The 18,820-nt window shown below is 39.9% G+C and overlaps 1 protein-coding gene and 1 long non-coding RNA gene across 2 annotated transcripts in view; one reads left to right on the top strand and one right to left on the bottom strand.

Annotated features, from left to right (window-relative positions):
- The window catches only part of TMEM132D (transmembrane protein 132D), a 1,072,445-nt gene that overhangs the window by 1,029,184 nt on the left and 24,441 nt on the right, over positions 1-18,820 (bottom strand). The gene's annotated exons all lie outside the window — the stretch shown is intronic.
- Positions 5,136-18,484, top strand: LOC103100997 (uncharacterized). The gene is made up of 3 exons (XR_001629380.2): positions 5,136-5,330; positions 6,431-6,490; positions 17,038-18,484. It is a non-coding gene; the product is annotated as an uncharacterized LOC103100997 (long non-coding RNA).

Genomic DNA, 18,820 nt, shown 5'->3' on the forward strand with positions numbered 1-18,820 from the left:
TGTTTCATTCATCTATCAAATCAGATGTAGAATCTTGATAATTCTGCCTCCATAAGATTTTGAGCTTCTTTCCTTTTCTTTCCCCTTTCTTTCCTCACATGGCCCTTATCCTAGTTCAGGCTCTCATTACTGCTTGCCTAGACTATTTCTGTAGCCTCCTAATTAGTCTCCCTAGCTGGAGTCTGCTTCCTCTCCAATCCCTCCTTCGCACAGGATTCTAAAACACAAGTTCTGCCTTTGTCAGTCCCCTGCTCAACAAATCCAATTGATCTCTAGTACCAGCTCCTTCATCTGCCCTTCCCAGACTGCCTCCAACCTACCTTTCCAGACTTCTTCAGCATTAGCTCTACTTCATGTACAATTAAATCTAATCAAACTGACATTCTTGCTGTTCTTTACATATAACATTTGACATCCCTCCATGCCTGGAATGCACTCGCTCCTTAACTCTTCTGCTTATAGCAGAAAATGTTACTTTCCTTCAGAGAAAGATCCAAATATCACCAACTATATCTTGATTCTCCCTTGGCAAGTGCCTTTCCATACCCACTCCCCAGTGTTTTGCATTTGTTGGCTATATATTTTGTGTGTATATGAATACATACTGTCTCCTTCAAGATAATAAGAGCTCTTTAAAGAAAAGAACTATTTCATTTCCATCAATAATCAATCAATACACATTTTCTAAACGCTTAGTACTTAACTAATAAAATCAGATAACCTGTTGTTGGCCCTTCATTTTTTAAGAGGGCCAATGATATCAAGATGAATGATATCTGGACTTGTTCTTGAACTGGATTTAGGCGAGTCCGAGTTAAAAAGTCATCAATTCATGCTCTCTTCCAGTGTCATTGAATTCCAGAGTCAAGATGGCTGGTGATGGCCTGGGATGCTGTAGATGACTTTGGCTTCTTCAATGTCTAACCAAGTTCTAAGGGTTCCAAAGCTCCTACTTCAGCTGCCCTCATGGCCATTGGAATAAATTGTTCTCATCCTCTCTTCCCTTTGAGGAGTATGAAGTAAAAGATTTCCATCCTGCAGTAGGTGTCACAGACATGCTGGCATGTCCTAACATTCCCCTGGTGTCAGTGTGAATGACAACATGGTAGAGCCAGTATCAGCATGGGTAGCCCTAGAATCAACATGGGAGAGCTAGCAGAATGTCACCATGGAAGGACAGATAGCATGGAGTTTGAAAGCCATGGACAAGGACAGGGTTCTTGAACCCAGGTGCAAAGCACAGTGGGGACTCTTACTTCAGCTCTTGAAGAGACTGACTCCCTGGGCTGGCCTTTGACAAGTGGCAGTGAAGCAGAGAGATGATGCTGGGCTGAAATCTGAGACTTCTCTCTATCTCTATCAAACCCTCTTCACTGATAAATTCTTATGACTCTGGTGCTGAGCCACCAGACCTTCTTTTATCTGTTATACAGGGAAATCTTCATATGCTTGGGATAGACATTGCCCCTATTGGTTGGTTTCACTTAACCTGTCTGCCGAGATGGTTTTACCAGGGTGTGGCTGCTCTGAGTGCTACAGCTTCTTGGAGCCACAGGTGAGAATTGAGTGTCAGGTAGAAATCGAAGATGGATGAGTAGCCTTGAAAACGCTTCAGCAAACCCTCATGCCACAAGTGCTAGTCTTCCCTGAATATCCCATAAACCCAGATACCTTACATAAAGATCTGTAAAGTACTATATAATACCTTACTATGATTAATATGATGATGCTAATATTTTGCCAGTTGAATAAAAGTCCAGCATCCCAGAATCAAAGGCTTAGATCTCAAAGGACCCTTGAAAGTCAAACAGCTCAAGTCTATGATTTTACAGATGAGAAAACTAAGATTGAAAGAAGTGCTGAGGCTTGTCTTAGAGGTAGCTACGGGCACCATATTGTAAATAGTGTTGGGTCTGAAATTAGGAAGATCTAAATTTAATTATGACCTCAGATAGTTTCTAGCTGTGTGACCCTGGGCAAGTCACTTAACTTCTGTTTGCCCCAGTTTCCTCCTCTGTGAAATGGAGATAATAACAGCACCTACCTCCCAGGATTAATGTGAGGAACAAATGAAATCTTATTTGTAAAGTGCTCAGCATAGTTCTTGACTCATAGTAGGTGCAGTATAAATGTTAGCCATTGTTACTGCTATTATTATTATTATACTGTTATTATTATTATTATTATTATTATTATTATTATCCAAGATCACAGGTAAAAAAGTAGCAGAAATGGGGTCTGAACCAAAGTCTTCTGACTCCAAACCCAACCTTCCTTCCACTATATCTTACCAATCATATTCTGACATTTACATGGCACTCTGTTTTCAATGGGCTTTATAAATTAATCTCATGATCCTCACTACAACCAGTAGAATTGGTGCTTTTAATATCTCCATGTTCCAGATGGGAGGTATCTAATCAGAGGACCTAATCAGGTGGATAGAGTCATGAAGACTCATCTTCCTGAGTTCAAATCTGCCATCAGACACATACTAGCTGTATAACTAACTCTAGACAAATCACTTAACCTTGTTTGCCTCAGTATCTTCGTCTGTAAAATGAGCTGGAGAAGGAAATGGCAAGCTACTCCAGTATTTTTGCCAAGAAAACTGCAAATGAGATCTCAAAGAGTTGGATTTGATTGAAATAACTCACAAACAAAGCATGGGAGTCATCAGAAGGCTCATTCCTCCATCTCCCTTAGGCAGCTAGGTGACCCAGTAGACTCATCTTTCTGAGTTCAAATTCAGCTTCAATTACTAGCTTATGAACCCAAGCAAGTCACTTAATCCTATTTGCCTCAGTTTCCTCACCTGTAAAAATGGACAGAAGCAGGAAATGGCAAACAGCTCCAGTACATCTGCCAAGAAAACTCCAAATGGGGTCACAAAGACTGAGACATGACTAAAATCAAAGAATAACAAAAATGTTGCAGATGAGGAAACTGAGGTTTATAGAATTTAAATGCATTTCCCAGGGTCACAAAGCTAGTAAGTATCAGAGGTGAGATTCAAACATGGGTCCTCTGATTCTGACTTCATAGAGCTGCTATGGCAACTGCTTCTACTAGAGCTTTCTAAACCTATTTTATCACAAGAAAACCCAGAATAGGGCCCAGTTAACTCAGCCAAGAGATTTATGCCTGTAGACACAGCTTCCCGCAAGCCAAGACAATGCTGAACAGAAGGACACTGGCAACCCAACTTGCTTACAAGATTTGCTTTGGAAGCCCATCCTGAAAATGTTTACACGGGGAGCCCCCAAATGAAAATTCTGTGTTTATAAGTACCAGACATAAAATCAGGTGGTGATTTCAAGTTGGTGGGTTTGAGGGCTGCCTACCTTCTGTTCAGCCATTGTGAGCAATTTGCAAGCTGGAACAGCAGAGATGTGGTGGCCAGAAAAGTTAATGTGATCTCGGACTGAATTAAAAGAAGCAAAGCTTCCAGGAACAGGGGAGGAGCTGGTTCCACTGCATGGGGACCTGGTTGGTCCAGGTCTACAGTATTTGGTTCAAATGTAAGGGCCATTGTTTACAGGGGACACTGGGAAGCTGAGGACAGAGATGGTGAAGAGCCTTGAGTCCACTCCATAAGGACAGATTAAGACAAAGAATTACACAGTAGATTAGACATTGGACTTGGAATTGGGAAGATCTGCCTACTGATCCTTAGTTGGGTGACCTTGAGCAAGTCACTTACCTCTATAAAATGAGCTTAGACTAGATGACCTCTTCATTCCAACCACCTCTAAATCAGGGATCCAATGAAGTGGACATATTAAGCCAGACAGGCAGAAAATAAACATTTACTAATCACCTACCACATGCCAGGAATTGTGAGAAGCCTTGGTGGTAGGGTCACAGGGGAATGATAGCTAGTTGAAAGTACATGAATGGTTTTTCCTTGGAAGAGGGATTAATTTAATTTATTCTTGCTTGACTCCCCAAGACAGCAGAAATACTGGGTGGAAGCTAAGGAGAAATAAGTTTAGACTCACAATTTTCTTAACAATGTAGCATGGAAGTATCTAGACTCAGGGAGACCATGCCTCATTCCCAGGGGAGTTAATTAGCTCAGTTTTGAAACTCTGCCTTGGGACTGAGATGGCCTGGTTGTTAAGTAGTGAAGGGCAAATTCACCTAACTCACCCTATCTAGCCAGAGCAAGACCATGTATCAGAGACAAGCCAATCAGTCTCTGGGAAATCAGGGTCTACTCAGGTACCTTGTCATCTGACCTAACTGTGCCAAAAGGGAATCTTCCCTTTTTCCCAATCTACCTGTTGCTCAGAGAACAGTAATCAAATAGCATTACTGTTGGAAAGGAGGGGAAGAATGGCCCCAGTCCTGAGACCAAAACTCCCTTGTCCACCCAGCACATATGTGTTGTCTCTCCCTTTTAGAATTTCAGCTCCTTGAGGGCAGGGGCTGATATCTATTTGTACTCCAAGCAACTTACATGGCATGGTATTTGCATATGATAAGCACTTAACAAATTCTTTTTTATTATTATTATTCATTCACTCAGTAATAAAAAAGAAATTCTAAAAGGGAGTGGGTTGCCTAGAGGATGTAGTAGAAAAGTCTTCAAGCAATGGGAGGAAGACAACTTGGAAATTGATCACCGCTGAGATCCCTCCAACCATGAATCTCCGTGGTTTCCATGAAGATATACTAGCAACTGGAAGCCAACCATGGAGGGCAAAAAGATCTCTGTTATTCATCAAAGGGTTCAACATTGGCTGACACTTTTGCTCAAGGAGAAGACAGCATCTCTTTGCCCTTTCAATTCACTAGAAGCTGTGCCTTCCATCTCCTCCATCTGTGCTCTCTGAACCTTCCATCTCCAATAGGTCCAGATTAATTCAGAGCAACCACAGAAGCCAGTAGTCATGTTGAGTGGTGCCTTCTCTTTCTCTTTCCCTGGGGGTGCTCCATGCTGACATCCTTAAAAGAATTTAGAAATAAATCTAATCGGGCTCCTTTCACACAGCAGAATTGTTTATTTGAATTCCATCAAGGGAGAATGCAAGTATAATCAGGGAATGGGTCCTGCCATTCAGAGGCACTTAGCAAGCTATTTGGCCCCCATGCTGGAGTTAACTATTCCATTGTGACAAAATGAAAACACCATTATAAGCTGACACAGTCCAAGCAAAATGCTTGTGAGTTTTATGGAGTTATGGGGATAAGCTTGGTTGAAATAAAAATAAACTGTCCCAGCAGGCAGGACACAGCGCAGAGATGCTATAGGACATGCTTTGTATCTTTATGTACAAGGATCATGCTTCCACATCCATAGCATCTGCTGCTATTTCTGAAAGCAGGTGAGGAAAGTGGAGGGTGACTTAAACAAGAAGGTAGGGCCATTCATCAGCTCACTCCCGGGACAGAGGTAGCAGCGAAAATTGCAAGGAGTTTGGACTTGGAGTTGGGAACAGATTGGTTGACAGACAAATGTCGGGGGCGCTGTACAAAAGCCACTGACATTTTTAGCTTGGGGAAAAAAGTATGAGCTATGGGGAAACAGCTGCCTCCTAGGACCCTTGGGGTTGGGCCAGGGCTAAAAAAAGGGATGGTTGTCCTATGAAAAGAATACCAGTGAGAACTGTGAAAGCCCAGGCAAATCGGAGACAGATCAGACAGTCTTAGCTCTTGCTGAATATGGGGTAAGATTCCACACATGCCCACGTCTGGGTCCAAGATGAAATCAGGTCATTGCCAAGGGAAAACAAGAAGAGAATACTTTGCTTTGTGCAAGGGGTGTCCTCCTTAAGATCTGTGCATAAACAGTATGAGAGAGGAAACAGAGTAGAAAAGGAAAACAAGCTCTCCTTCCCATTCTGCCACTTATCACCCCCCTGTGACTTTGGGTAAATCCTTGACTTCTCTGGACATCACTTTTCCTCATCTGTAAAGTGGACAACCTCTGAAGCACCTTCCAGACTTAGATTTCTAATCCTATATCATCCTCTACCTACCCAACAACCCCCTGGTCTTTTCTTTGCAAAGTAAATCTAATAGCCTAAGAAAGGCTAAAAAACAAAGATGTAAGGGAGGAAAGGGAGTAGAGAAGGAGAGGTACCAGGCAGTCAGACTGCTGGACCAATGCTTAAGGCCCCACCAGATTGCTCTGACCATCAGTGCTTTCCCTAGCTCAACAATAACAAATTAGTTTGTATTGACTCGGTCCATATTTTGTATATACTTATCTCTTTACCAGTTGGATCTCCCAGGGAGAACATAAGCTCCTTACAGGAAGGTATAGCCTCAATTTTGTCTCTGTATCCCCAGCATCTAGCACAGCACCTAGCACAAAGGAGGTGACTAATTGATGATGATGCTTTATATAGCCCCATAATTTCCAAAGCACTTTACATGCATGTCTAAATCTCTTTTGATCCTTTTAATGCCTTCTATTTTACAGATGAGGAAAACAAGTCTTGAGAGGTTAAGGATCACACAGTGTCAGAGGCAATATTCAAATGTAAGTCCTTTGATTCCCAATTCCAACCACTAAGCACATTTTCTAACCCAGTAAATGGATTAAATGTATAAAAGCCTGCAAATAGTTGAGATAGATTGGTGGTGGTGGTGGTTTGGGATTTGGGGTTTGGGGTTTGTTTTAGAACCAACCAGAAATCCTATGGGTTTATTCCCAACTATGTCCTCCCTGAATCTCTACCCCACTGTATTACCAGACTTAGGGCACTGTCCCAGTTTGCCATATCTTAGAATGGTTTTGCCTCTAGGCAGAGTCCAGATAAACTCAATCTGCCTCTATTATCATTAGGGAAATAAGACTCTTTCAGGCTTAGAGCACTATATTATCTTTCTTAGATTTTGTAGGTTTCCTTTTAATATACACTGGACCCGACATATTTCTGCCCTATTTATCCAGCATTCCCTCTATTCAAAATGTATGTAGCTTTGTAAGAGATGGCTCTAAGCCGTGATTTGTGTCAGCATGTCACACATTCACTATGGAAAAGCCATAGTGTGGGCGCCAAGAAAATCTGCCAAGATGATGTAAGCTCAAGGAAATGTTTCCTGAGTCAATGACCATGGCCAATGCAAACTCAACAATAAAACCCCAGATGGGCTTTGATAGATGTAGTTTGCTTTTCTCCATTCCTTCCTTCCCAGGTTTCCCTCTGCAAACCACCAACCAATTGGCAAGAGACCAGTCATATCAATCCCACACCCAAGAGTCAAGAGGTTCTTGGGTGTGTGATTTCAAGACAGGAGAGATCAAGCTGATGTTACCAACCTTAGAATCCAGAATTTCAGAGCTGAGAGAGGCCTTAGCTAGCACTTACAAAGTTATTTAAGGATGTATAAAGTGCATTAGTACAGTGCCCAGCACATTGTAGATGCTTAATAAATTATTATTTCCATGGAAATACGTATTTCATGACAGAACTTGTATAATGTACATCAATTTGCTTATTGTCTCAGGGAGGGGGGAAAGAAGGAAGAGAGGGAGAGAATATGGGCTTCAAAATGTGAAAAAATAAATGTTAAAAATTGTTTACATATGTAAATGGGAAAAATAAAATATAATAATTATCATTTCCCCTTCTTTTAGATGTAATATGTGTGTCCCATGTAGGTATGTAGTAGTCCAGGTGGGTTGCTAAATGCAGATGGAGTGAAGCATTGATAGATATCTCTGGCCCACCCCACCTCCAAGGCAAATTTTAATTCAAGCCTTAATTCAAGGCTTTTGTTCTTTTCTCCTGTCTCTGAAGGGAGTATCAGACTAGAACAATCTCTATCTTCCCCTTCTAAATATTGTTTATGAGTTGGAGGATACGATCAAAACAAATGCTACATTCCTTGCTGCTAGCCCTTACCTTTAAGAGGAAAGGTGATTCCCAAGCATACCCATTGGCTTTGTCCCATCTCCTAAAATAACTGCTAATTAAACTGAGTACCATAACAATCCATTTACCTATTCAAAAATATCAAACAAATTAAAGAAGTCAGACATTCTAAAATATGCCAGAAGAGATACGCAAAAGTTAATGAGGCACTCTTCTGTCTTGGAACTTATACTTAGTACCAATTCTACAACACAGAGTAAGGTTTTAAAGGTGGAGTGGGCAGGTGGATGGCTCAGTGGCTAGAAAGACAGGCCTAGAGATGGGTGGTCCTAGGTTCAAATTTGACATCAGACACTTCCTAGCTATGTGAAGATGGGAAATTCATTTAACCCCCATTGCCTAGACTTAAAATTCATTTAACCCCCATTGCCTAGACTTAACCATTCTTCTGTCTTGGAACTGATTTTTAGTAGCATTGATTCTAAGACATGTGAATCTTGAAATTTCTCAGACTTGTGAATGTTAAAAATTTCCACATTGGGGAATTCTCCATTGGAACAATTCCCTACTGGGAACATTCCCCATTTGGACAGTGAGAACTCTACTTGAATCAGAAATGGGAGGACCTCTACTCCACCCGTACTTAAGACTGCTTTAGGGAAAAAAAACTCCTTGCTAAATAATGAGGGTACTTGGGCCCATACTTATAGTGAGGCAAAAAGTTCTTTAAGCCATGCCTATTTTTAGAAGTAATACAAAGGGGTGCTAAGTACCTATTAAAGGTCAGGCAACTTGTAAACTTGCCAGGAGCAAAGAGGTGAAAACTTATTCAGAAGTTTTTTCTGGTACAAACTTACTAAAGGGATTAGTCGACTCAGCAGTGTTTTTTCTGATTCAAACTTACTAAAGGGATTAGTCGACCCAGCACTGAATTCAGAATGGGCTGTCCCTTGGAAAATGTCTACTGTGATTGGTAGATGGAAGAACTTAGGGGAGGTGACATAGGAGAAAACTACCTATATAAGAAAAAGCAGAATCTCTTGAAAGACAATCCTTTTGAGGAAGATCTCTTGAGAGGAGGCTCTTGAGAGAGGCCCTTTGAAACAGTCTCTACCTGGAAGGCTCTTTGAGGAGGACTCTGGCTGGAACTCTCTCTGAGGAGACTCTGTCACTAGAATCCTTGCTTAGACAGACCTTGTGGTGAGTGATAAAAGACTGACTGACTGATCTCTCTCTCTTAAGACTCAGGTCTAGGCCATGTTGGCTTAAGGCCCTTCATACTTATTTCCTTTTTCTCCATCTCTTTTCTTTAATTCCTCATTGTATTATTAATTAAATTCTCTATAAAACCCAGTTGACTTGGGTATATTCATAATTGGGAATATTTCCCTGGCGACCACCTTATATTTGATTTAAAACCAAGACACTGTCGTGAAACGTATTTTCTGCGGTCACAAATTTACTCACCCTCTCTTATATCTACTATAATTTATATCTTCCACCATTTTAACTCTTACAGTTTATGACCCCAACTCTTTTAAATATAACAGACAGAAGGTAAGAATGTAATAAGAAAAAGTAAGTGAGTTCTTCAGAGGGAAACTAGATATCAGCTCATACCAGTGACAGTCCACTGATCTCATTCAAGGGGAAATTCTCTCTGACATCTCTAAAGAGACAAGTTGGACATCAGGGTTCTTTTGAGGAGTTGGTTTCCCCTATTTGCACTTTCCAGACCTTCTTTCTTTCTCCTCCTTGGTCTTGATCCGGAAGAATGTATAGAATCATATGTATCTTCCTAAGACAATGCATATCACCAACTCAGCCCTCATGCAGGCACTAAATGAATCATCAGCATTCTCTGCAGGCACTGGAGTACTTTCTGCATTCAGAGCAGTAAGCAAAATGTCCCAGGCTTGGGTGAAATTTCAATTACACAGATAGCCTACATTCTATAGCTTCTTCTCACTCTAATATCTGTTCTAAGTTTCCTCCAAGCTCTAATCTTTTGGGTTCTAAGTTCCCTCCTAGCACATTTTCTGAGGCTACTCTCAGCTGTGACATTCTCTGTTAAAGGACTCTTCTAGATGTGACATATGTATGAGAGAGAGAGAGAGATTAGTAAAAACTCAGTGAATCTGGCTACAATGACCTGTTTCTTTCAGCCTATGCTGAATGCACCAAATTAAATACAGTAAAAAATTTAAAAGTATTTTTTTAGAAAAGAGGAATGCAAATCTATCATTTGATTATTCTGAGTTAAGAGCAATTATCCTTGATTCTAGGAAGATTGGTGAGTCTCTTGAGCTTCTCATTCTCAAATGAAGGCTTATGGCAAGAGGGTTTTAGAATATCAAACATTAATTGCCCTATTTATTAATAGTTAGAACCATATGTATAAACCAGAAAGATGGTCTAAGTCAAAATTCTAGAACCTCAAGCAATATGTTGTGAAGGAGCCCTCTTAGTCTACAGTCACACTAACACTGAGAGACAGCATGAAGTAATAATGGACAGAACATTTGGGAATCAAAAAACCTTGGACATAAATTCTGCCTCAAACACTTAACCATCAACATGAGACCCTTCCGCAAGTGACAACATTTCAGAGCTTCAGTTTCCTTATCTGTGAGATGGGGGCAATAACATTCTCTACCCAATGGCTTTTGTGAGGACCAAGGAAGATAAAATATACACATATTGTTCTGTAAAACCTCAAAGCACTATATGGATGGGAATTATTATTCTACAAAATATACTTTGAGGAAATTCCTATATTTTTTGCAGATCATTGTTGTTGAGTAATTTTTGGTCATTATCTGACTCTTTGTAACCCCATGTGGGGTTTTCTTGGCAAAGATAATGGAGTAGTCACAGATGAGGAAACTGAGGGAAACAAGGTTAAGTGACTTGCTCAGGGTCACCCAACCAGTAAGCATCTGAAGTTAGATTTGAACATAGGAAAACCTGACTTCAGGTCCAGCACTCGATTCACTGTACCACATAGCTGCCACAAGCAATAAGGCTGCTTTATTTAAGCAGTGGCTATACTTCTGGTAGCCATAGCATGATATAGCATTCTCTGAACTAGCCGTTTCCCATTAATGAGTCTGTGGGTAGGTGAAGTCAGCCAGTCAACAAGCCTGTAGTAAGCATTTACAATGTGCTAGGCACATTCAGATATCGATACTTATTTATCTGATACTATGGTGTGATGGGTTCCTGTTCTCTAGGGATATCTGAGCAAAGGCTGGATAACCGTGTGCCAGCTAGGATGGTAAGAGGAGACTTGTTAATCCATTGACTGGACTAGGTAACCTCTGGGATCCCTTCCAATACAGAAATTCTATCATTTTCCCCAACTGTATTGCCTTCACCATCCAGCTTTGCTTTGCTCCCAAGAATGATGCTGACATGCCAACATTTCTACCTCCATGTAGCCCTCACACCTTTAGCACCAAAAAGAAATTTCTGAGCCTTTTTGAGAAAAACAATAATTATAATGCATTATTAATATGTATGCTGATTTAGTCATGACCAACTCTTCATGACCTCTTTGGAAGTTTTCTTTTTTCTTTTAGTTTTTCTTTATTTTTTTTCAATTTTTATTTTCATTGTCATGCAACACTGGGTGAGAGGTATATTTCCAGAGCCTTGGAGGGTTGCCCTTTCCCTTCTTTCTTTTTTCATTTTGTTTTTATTGTCATGTAACATTGGTTGAGAAGCACATTCAAAGCCTCAAAGTACTGCTTTTCCTTTTGGGGTTTTCTTGGCAAAGGAATTGAAATGGTTTGCCATTTCCTTCTCCAGCTTATTTTATGGATGACGAAACTGAAGCCAGTAGAGTTAAGTGACTTGTCCAGGACACATAGCTAGAAAATGGGTGAGATCACATTTGAACTCAAGTCTTCCTGACTTCAGGACTAGCATTCTAACCACTTAGCCATCTAGCCGCCTATGTCTTTCTGCCTTCAAGGACAATGTCCTATCCAAAGACACTTCTCTGCATCCCAGTAGAATATAAGCCCCTTGAAAGCAGGGACTTTTGCATCTTTAGCACCTACATAGTGCCTTGCACCCAATAGGTACTTAGTAAATGCTTGTTTCATTGAACTAAAAACAGAGCAAGAAACACCAAGTCACATCGTCATTCAGGATGTTCAAAAGAGATAATACAACATTAATTAACAAGCAAATGTCTTCTGTAAATTCAGCACTGTTCTAGGAACTGCAGATACAGATTTTTTAAAAAATGAGACAATCTTCTTTCTCAAAGAATTTATATTCTAATGAGAAAACAATGAATACACATATAACATAGACACAATAGAAACAGAGAAGTTAAGGAATGAAACAGTCAGCAGTTGGAAGAAATCAGGAAAGACTTTCCGTAGCCAAAGAGCTCCATCCTGAAGAGAGAGGTGAGGATTCTATGAGACAGAGGTGAGGAGGTGCATGCTACAGGCAAAGAAGACAACCAGTACCAAGGACAGAGATGCTGGGCAGAATGCTATTGTGTTCAAATTGAAATCGATGATCCTGTGACCCTCTGTTGGCCAGATGATGCTGAGAAGATGAGTACAATAGAGGGAAGGTGAGTTAGGCTTCATTGTAGAGCTTGGGGAGGCTAGCAATAAATAACAAGACTGGAAAGAGGCTGGGACCACGGTTGTAAAACATCCTTTCTCCTCTTTGCAAAGATACAGGGGAATAACAAGGACACACTATTCACCTACATTGTCAGATACTATCAGGGGACAAGTTGTTGATGTATAATTATTTTTACTTTATTATATGGTATTTTCCTTTCTCTTTTCTTAATTTAAGTTTATTTGTTACATTAAATTCCTCAATTAACCCCCTCCCTGCCCTCACTCCATTAGAAAAGGCATCATTTGGCAAAAAGATATACATAAATATGGATATACAGATATATAGATATATATAACTATGACTTATTTCTGTTCATTGATTCTTTCTCTGGAGGCTCTTTTAAAAAAACTTTTACTTTCAACTTAGAGTCAATATTAAGAATCAGTTCCAAGTCAGGAGAATGGTAAGGGCTAGGTGATTGGGGTTAAGTGTCAAGCCTTGCCTGTGGTCACTCAGCTAGAAAGTATCTGAGGCTAGATTTGAACTCAGGACCTCCCATCTCCAGTTCAGGCCCTCTGTCCACTGGGCCACCTAGCTGCCTCATTTATATAATATTAAAGAGTAATTTCTTTAGTATCAAAGTGCCTGGCATAAAGTAAGCATTTAATAAGAGTTTATTGACTATTAGGAGGAAGATTCAATTCTAGGATTTCTAAAAATTGCAGTGATATAAAAAAATCAAAGGATTCAATTAATCTTGTTTTTATATTTTAAAAAAGTCTTACCACTCAGGAACTTTTCAGGGCCATTGACATCTTGTACCCAGTAAGACTGAGCCTGTCTCTGATTTTGGTAGCACAAGTGAGATACAATCAGAACAATGCTTGAGTTCTCAGTATCCTTTTCCTGATTGGGAGCAATCTCCTACAGAAGCAGCTATGAGCTCACAGGCACACTCTTCCTAAGCTGGTACTTATAATAGGAAGTGGGAGTTGGATGGCAGTTTTGGTCTTGTGATCATGAACTGGCTTATGGAAGATTCTTCTTCCTCTTCAGAAAACACATGATCAGCTATCATAGAATCTCCATCTTACTGCCTTCATCCTGCCCATGGTATTAGCATATCCAGAAGATTTTCCTCTGCTGGCAGCAAAGCTTCTCAAAGGTTAAAAGCAGAGAAAGTCAAGGATGTTTTTCACAAGGAATCCACTGCTAAATAAATTACTTAGACCAGGGATTCTTAACCATGAGACCCATGAGGTCCTAATTAGTCTGTGGCTACATTTCAGAGAGGCTGTGAACTTAGATTGGGAGAAAAAAACTGATTTTCATTAATATCTAACTGAAAACTTAGCATTTCCCTCGATTGGGATTTTAGGCAACAAACATGATGCAGAGAAAGGGCCCATGGGTTTCATCAGACTGCCAAAGGGATCCATGACATAAGGATCTGTGGCTTATGGGCTTATATTACTGATGAAAATCATCTTGCCAAGGAAACAATCTTGCTTTTTGAGCATAAAATGTGAGATGCCAAGAATTCACCTCCCCACACCATTTTTCGACACTGTTGCACATATAAAGAATCACTGTGGGTCAAACATTTGATTTAAATTTTAAAAAAAAAAGTGCAGTGGAAAGAATCCTGGACTTGGACTCACAGGACTTGGGTTTGAATTCTAGTTGTTCTACTTACTACAAATGTCACTATTAGAAAGCTACTTGACATTTCTGGGTCTCAGCTTCCTCATATATAAAAATGAGGGGGTTGAATATATGTGTACATATGGTATATGTGTACATATGGTATATGTGTACATATGGTATATGTGTCTGTGTGTATTATTAAGGATCACCAAGTCAAATAATTTCAGAATAATAATAACTGGAAAGATAGTTGACTAGTCAATCAATTAATACTTATTATATTATATATATGTGCATATATATATATATATATACTTAGTATATACTATATGTTAGGCACAATGCTAAGCACTGAGATCACAAAGGCAGGGAATAGATAGTCCTTGTCCTCAAGAAGCTCACAGTCTAATGAGGGAGACAACAAGCAAACAAATAAGGACAAACAAGCCATGTGAAGGAAAAATAAGAATTAAGAGAGGAAAGCACTAGAACAGTTATGGCAAACCTTTTAGAGACTGAGTGCCCAAACTGCAACCATTATGCCAAATGTGAGCCCTCCCCCACCTTACCCCAGACATGGGGGAGAGGAAGCACTCTCATTGGGCTATTGGGCAGAAAGGGACCAGTGATGTGAGAAATGTCCTCAGGGACATGTGGAGAGGGGGAGGGGAATAGTCTTCTCCTGCACACATTGGCACGCATGCCATAGCTTTGCCAATACAGCACTAGAATTAAGACAGATTGTTCAAGGATTTCTAAAGGAGATGGAATTTTTGTTGGGACTTGAAGGAAGCCAGGATGCAGTGATGAAGGGGGAGGGCATTGGAGGTGGTAAGGGAGTGCCAGAGAAAAGATACAAAGGCAAGAGATGGAATTCCATTTCTTTCTTAAAATAAGGAGATATAGTAAATTGAGAGCCAGCTTCAGAATAAGAAAAGCTTAGGTTCATGTCTTACCTCTGACATATAACGGCTATATGACCTCTAAACAAGTCAGTTAGTCATTCACTACCTCACTGCCTCATATAACTCTAGGATTATAAGTTACAGAATTAGTGTGTATTTGTCTTGTAGAGGGACTTTCCTTACCGGGTATTTTCTACATCAAGGAAATCATAAGTCTGTTCCAATAATAAATGACATTTATATGGTGCTTTATAGTTAGAATCAGTCTTGGTTTAAAATCAGTACCTTAAAAAGCTTCATAAAATGCCAGTCAAGTCAGTACTACAGCTATTCCCTTCCATATTTTGCAGATGAGGACACTTAGACTCAGAGGGGTTAAAAGATATATACATGGGTCCCTCAGATAGTCATATCCTTCCTTTAGATATGAAGAAACTAAGGCATGCAGAGAGTCAATGACTAGTGCCTTCCATTGATTATCTCTAATTTATCTGGAAGACTCATCTTCCCTGATGAGCTCAAATCTAGCCTCAGAAATTTCCTAGTCATGTGATCCTAGGCAAGTCACTTAACCCTGTTTACCTCAGTTTCCTCATCTGTAAAAATGAGCCAGAGAAGGAAATGTCAACCCACTAAAGTATCTTTGCCAAGAAAGTTCCAAATGGAGTCAAGAAGAGTCAGATAGGACTGAAAACAGCTAACAACAATAAATATATTACTTGTACATAGTTGCTTGCATGTTATCTTCCCCTTTAGAGTGCAAGTTCCTGGAGGACAGAGTTTCTTCCTTGGCCTTCCTTTGAATTCCCAAAGCTTTGCATAATTCCTGATGCAATAAGCACTGAATAAATGCCAGTCAACCCTTGTCCACACAGCCACCAAAGTCAGTGATGAACTTTGAACCCAGGTCTTCCCGATTTAAATCTAGCAAACCCCACCTCTCACAAGGTCTCCTGAGCCATTCTTTAAAAACTTGAAAGAACCTTTGAGATCAACAAGGCCAATCCCTCCCATCTCCCTCTGCAGTCAGTGACTGAGCCATTGACACCCATCAGAAAAACTAGAGACAATTCATTTCCACTGGGACAAATAGGACTTGTTTTAAAGTGAGATAATAAAGATAATTCACATTTATATGGAACTTTAGGGTTTGCAAAGCACTTGGAATAAATTATTTCTCCTGATCATAAGTTCAGAGATTTAGGGATGGAAGGAATCTTTCTAATCCCTTCATATTACAGATGAAGAAACTGAGACCCAAAGATAAGTTTTGTCTAAAGTTACACAGATAGTACCTTGAGATCGAATTTGAACATGTCCTTCAATATCTGTGAAATAAATACTATTATCATCATTTTATAGATAAGGAAACTGAGGTTTAGAGAGGTTAAGCAATTTATTTTCCTCATGTGTAAAATGAGAAGATGGCAGCCAGCCCTAGAGCACTGATACTATGATCATATTTAGGTGGTGCAATGGTTGGATCACTAGACCTAGAGAAAAGAAGATCTGAGTTCAAATTTTATCTTTTGCCATGTGACCCTGATTAAGTCATTTCTGCCTGCCTCAGTTGTAAAATAGGGAAAATAATGGCACCTACCTTTCAGATTGTTTTGAGGACCAAATAAGATAGTATAATAATTGACATAGAGTAGGTGCTATATAAATATTTCCCAACTTCCTTCCTACCTTCCTTCTTTTTTTCCTAGAAACTTGTCCATGTTGATACTGAAATGTCTAATACCAGCTCTAAATCTCCATCTCTGGGATTCCAAGGCTCACCCTCTATAAATTACAGCACAAAGATAGCCAGGTTCTTCTTCTGCCTGACTTTGTCAACTGACCTTGGACAACCCACTTCTATTATTCCACATACCATTCCTCTACTACTAACCATCCCTCCCAAACAAACTAATGTGATATGTCACCTGTGCTCATAGGACATTGTTTTTACTAAATTGATCAGCTGGGAAAGATGGTTATTTTCCTTTAAATCAAAGCATCCAACATATGTACAATAAGCTATTTTATTCCCCAATTTCTTGACTGTCTGCTTTTTTCAGGATCTGATAGAAGCCGGCCTTTGAGCAGATACATTATTCTGACTGTGATTAACAGAATGGAAAGTGTGACTACACGCCAAGAGGGAAAAAGCCTGTTTTGATCGTCATTATCACACCATTACTCTGATTTAGTGTTCCTCAAATAATAGAAGAAATGAAGACAATTAAAAGAGAGTGGAATGCCATTATTGGAAAAACAAACAATAGGGATTTAGGCAGATTTGTCAAAACCAGCAGGAAGTTTCCAGAGGAGAATCTTAAGTCTTCACTGTCTATGAAACAATTCTGACTGCCAGGAACTGAACCCTGTTGGCTACACTTAGCCTCCATGTGGATTAGGTTCAATCTCCTTTAAAAGAGTGGGCAGTGAGCACCCAAAAAGACAGCATATATTCAGTCTGCCAGATTTAAAAGTAAGCTTGTCATTCATTCACACAAGGACAGAGAGAACAACCTTAGACTTATTTCTTTATAGAAATACTGTGTCTTTCAAAAGAGAAAGCCATGCCAGAATATGGCTCGCCAAACAATGGGATGAGTTGGATTTGTCTGGGGTATTTTTTGGTCTGGACTTGGGATATCTCTGAGATGAGAACCCCTTTGGTAAAATAACTGCACCATTGCCAAATGCTATTAGTTCTACCATTTAAAGTTTAAGAGAATTGCCTACAGGCACTCATATGTTAAGAGATGTTGCCAGAGTCACATAGCCAGTAACAGAATAAGAGCATCATAATCCTGCTCTACTTCTTACAGGTCAAAGCACATCTATTGCATTCTATTCCGTTCTGGCCACCACACTTTGGAAAATTCCTTGAAAAGTGGGGCAGCTTTCAAAGGAAGTCGATCAAAATGATGAAGGACCTTGAGATCAAGCTTTATAGGGATCAGTTGAAAGAATTAGGAATGTTTATCCTGGAGAATGGTAGCTGAGTGGTGCAATGGTTAGAACATCAATGTGGGAGTCAAGAAGACCTAAATTTAAATCTAGCCTCAGAAACTTACTAATTATGTGACTCTGGGCAAGTTGCTTAATTGTGTTTGCCTCAGTTTTCTCATCTGTAAAATGACCTGGAGAAGGAAATGTCAGACCATTTCATTACCATTGCCAAGAAAGCCCCAAATGGGGTCACAAAAAGTTGGACATACCTGAAGCAACAGAACAACATCCCAGAGAAGGGCCCAGCTAAGTGATGCCATGCATAGAGCACCAGGCTTAAAGTCAAGAAGATTTGAGCTTAAATCTAGCCATCTTTGCAAAGAAAACCCAATGGACAAATCTGTGTCCACGAAGAGTCAGATATGATTGAACAGCTAAACAAAAATAAGAATTCTGGGGAAGAGAAGACCAGGGATGGGGAAAAGGGAAAATGGTAGCTGACTTGAAATATTTGAGGAACTATCAAAAGGATAAGGAATTAGAGTACATTCAACAAGAATTTAGTTCATGGGGGGTGTAATAATTAAAAATAATAATATTTCTATCCATATATATATTTTTTATAAAGTTTATTGGAAAGGCAGATAGACAATGTTCCTATAAGTAACCTGACCACGTGGTACCTAGCCTGCCAGTCTCTTCCTCATTCCCCCTCACCTGCCTGCTCTGTCTCTTCTCCTTGTGGTTCTCTCATGGTCCTCCCTGGTTCTGCCCCAAACCTTAACTTTTATTGATGTACAGAACATATACTGACACAATCCTGGCGCAACTGTGGTATGTCAGGAATGTTTAATAGACAGGTAAAGGTCCTCAGGAGGGGGAGGAGATGAGTTTCATTGACAC

The sequence above is a fragment of the Monodelphis domestica genome, chromosome 3, assembly GCF_027887165.1.
Source record: "Monodelphis domestica isolate mMonDom1 chromosome 3, mMonDom1.pri, whole genome shotgun sequence".
In the NCBI taxonomy this organism is placed as follows: Eukaryota; Metazoa; Chordata; class Mammalia; order Didelphimorphia; family Didelphidae; genus Monodelphis; species Monodelphis domestica.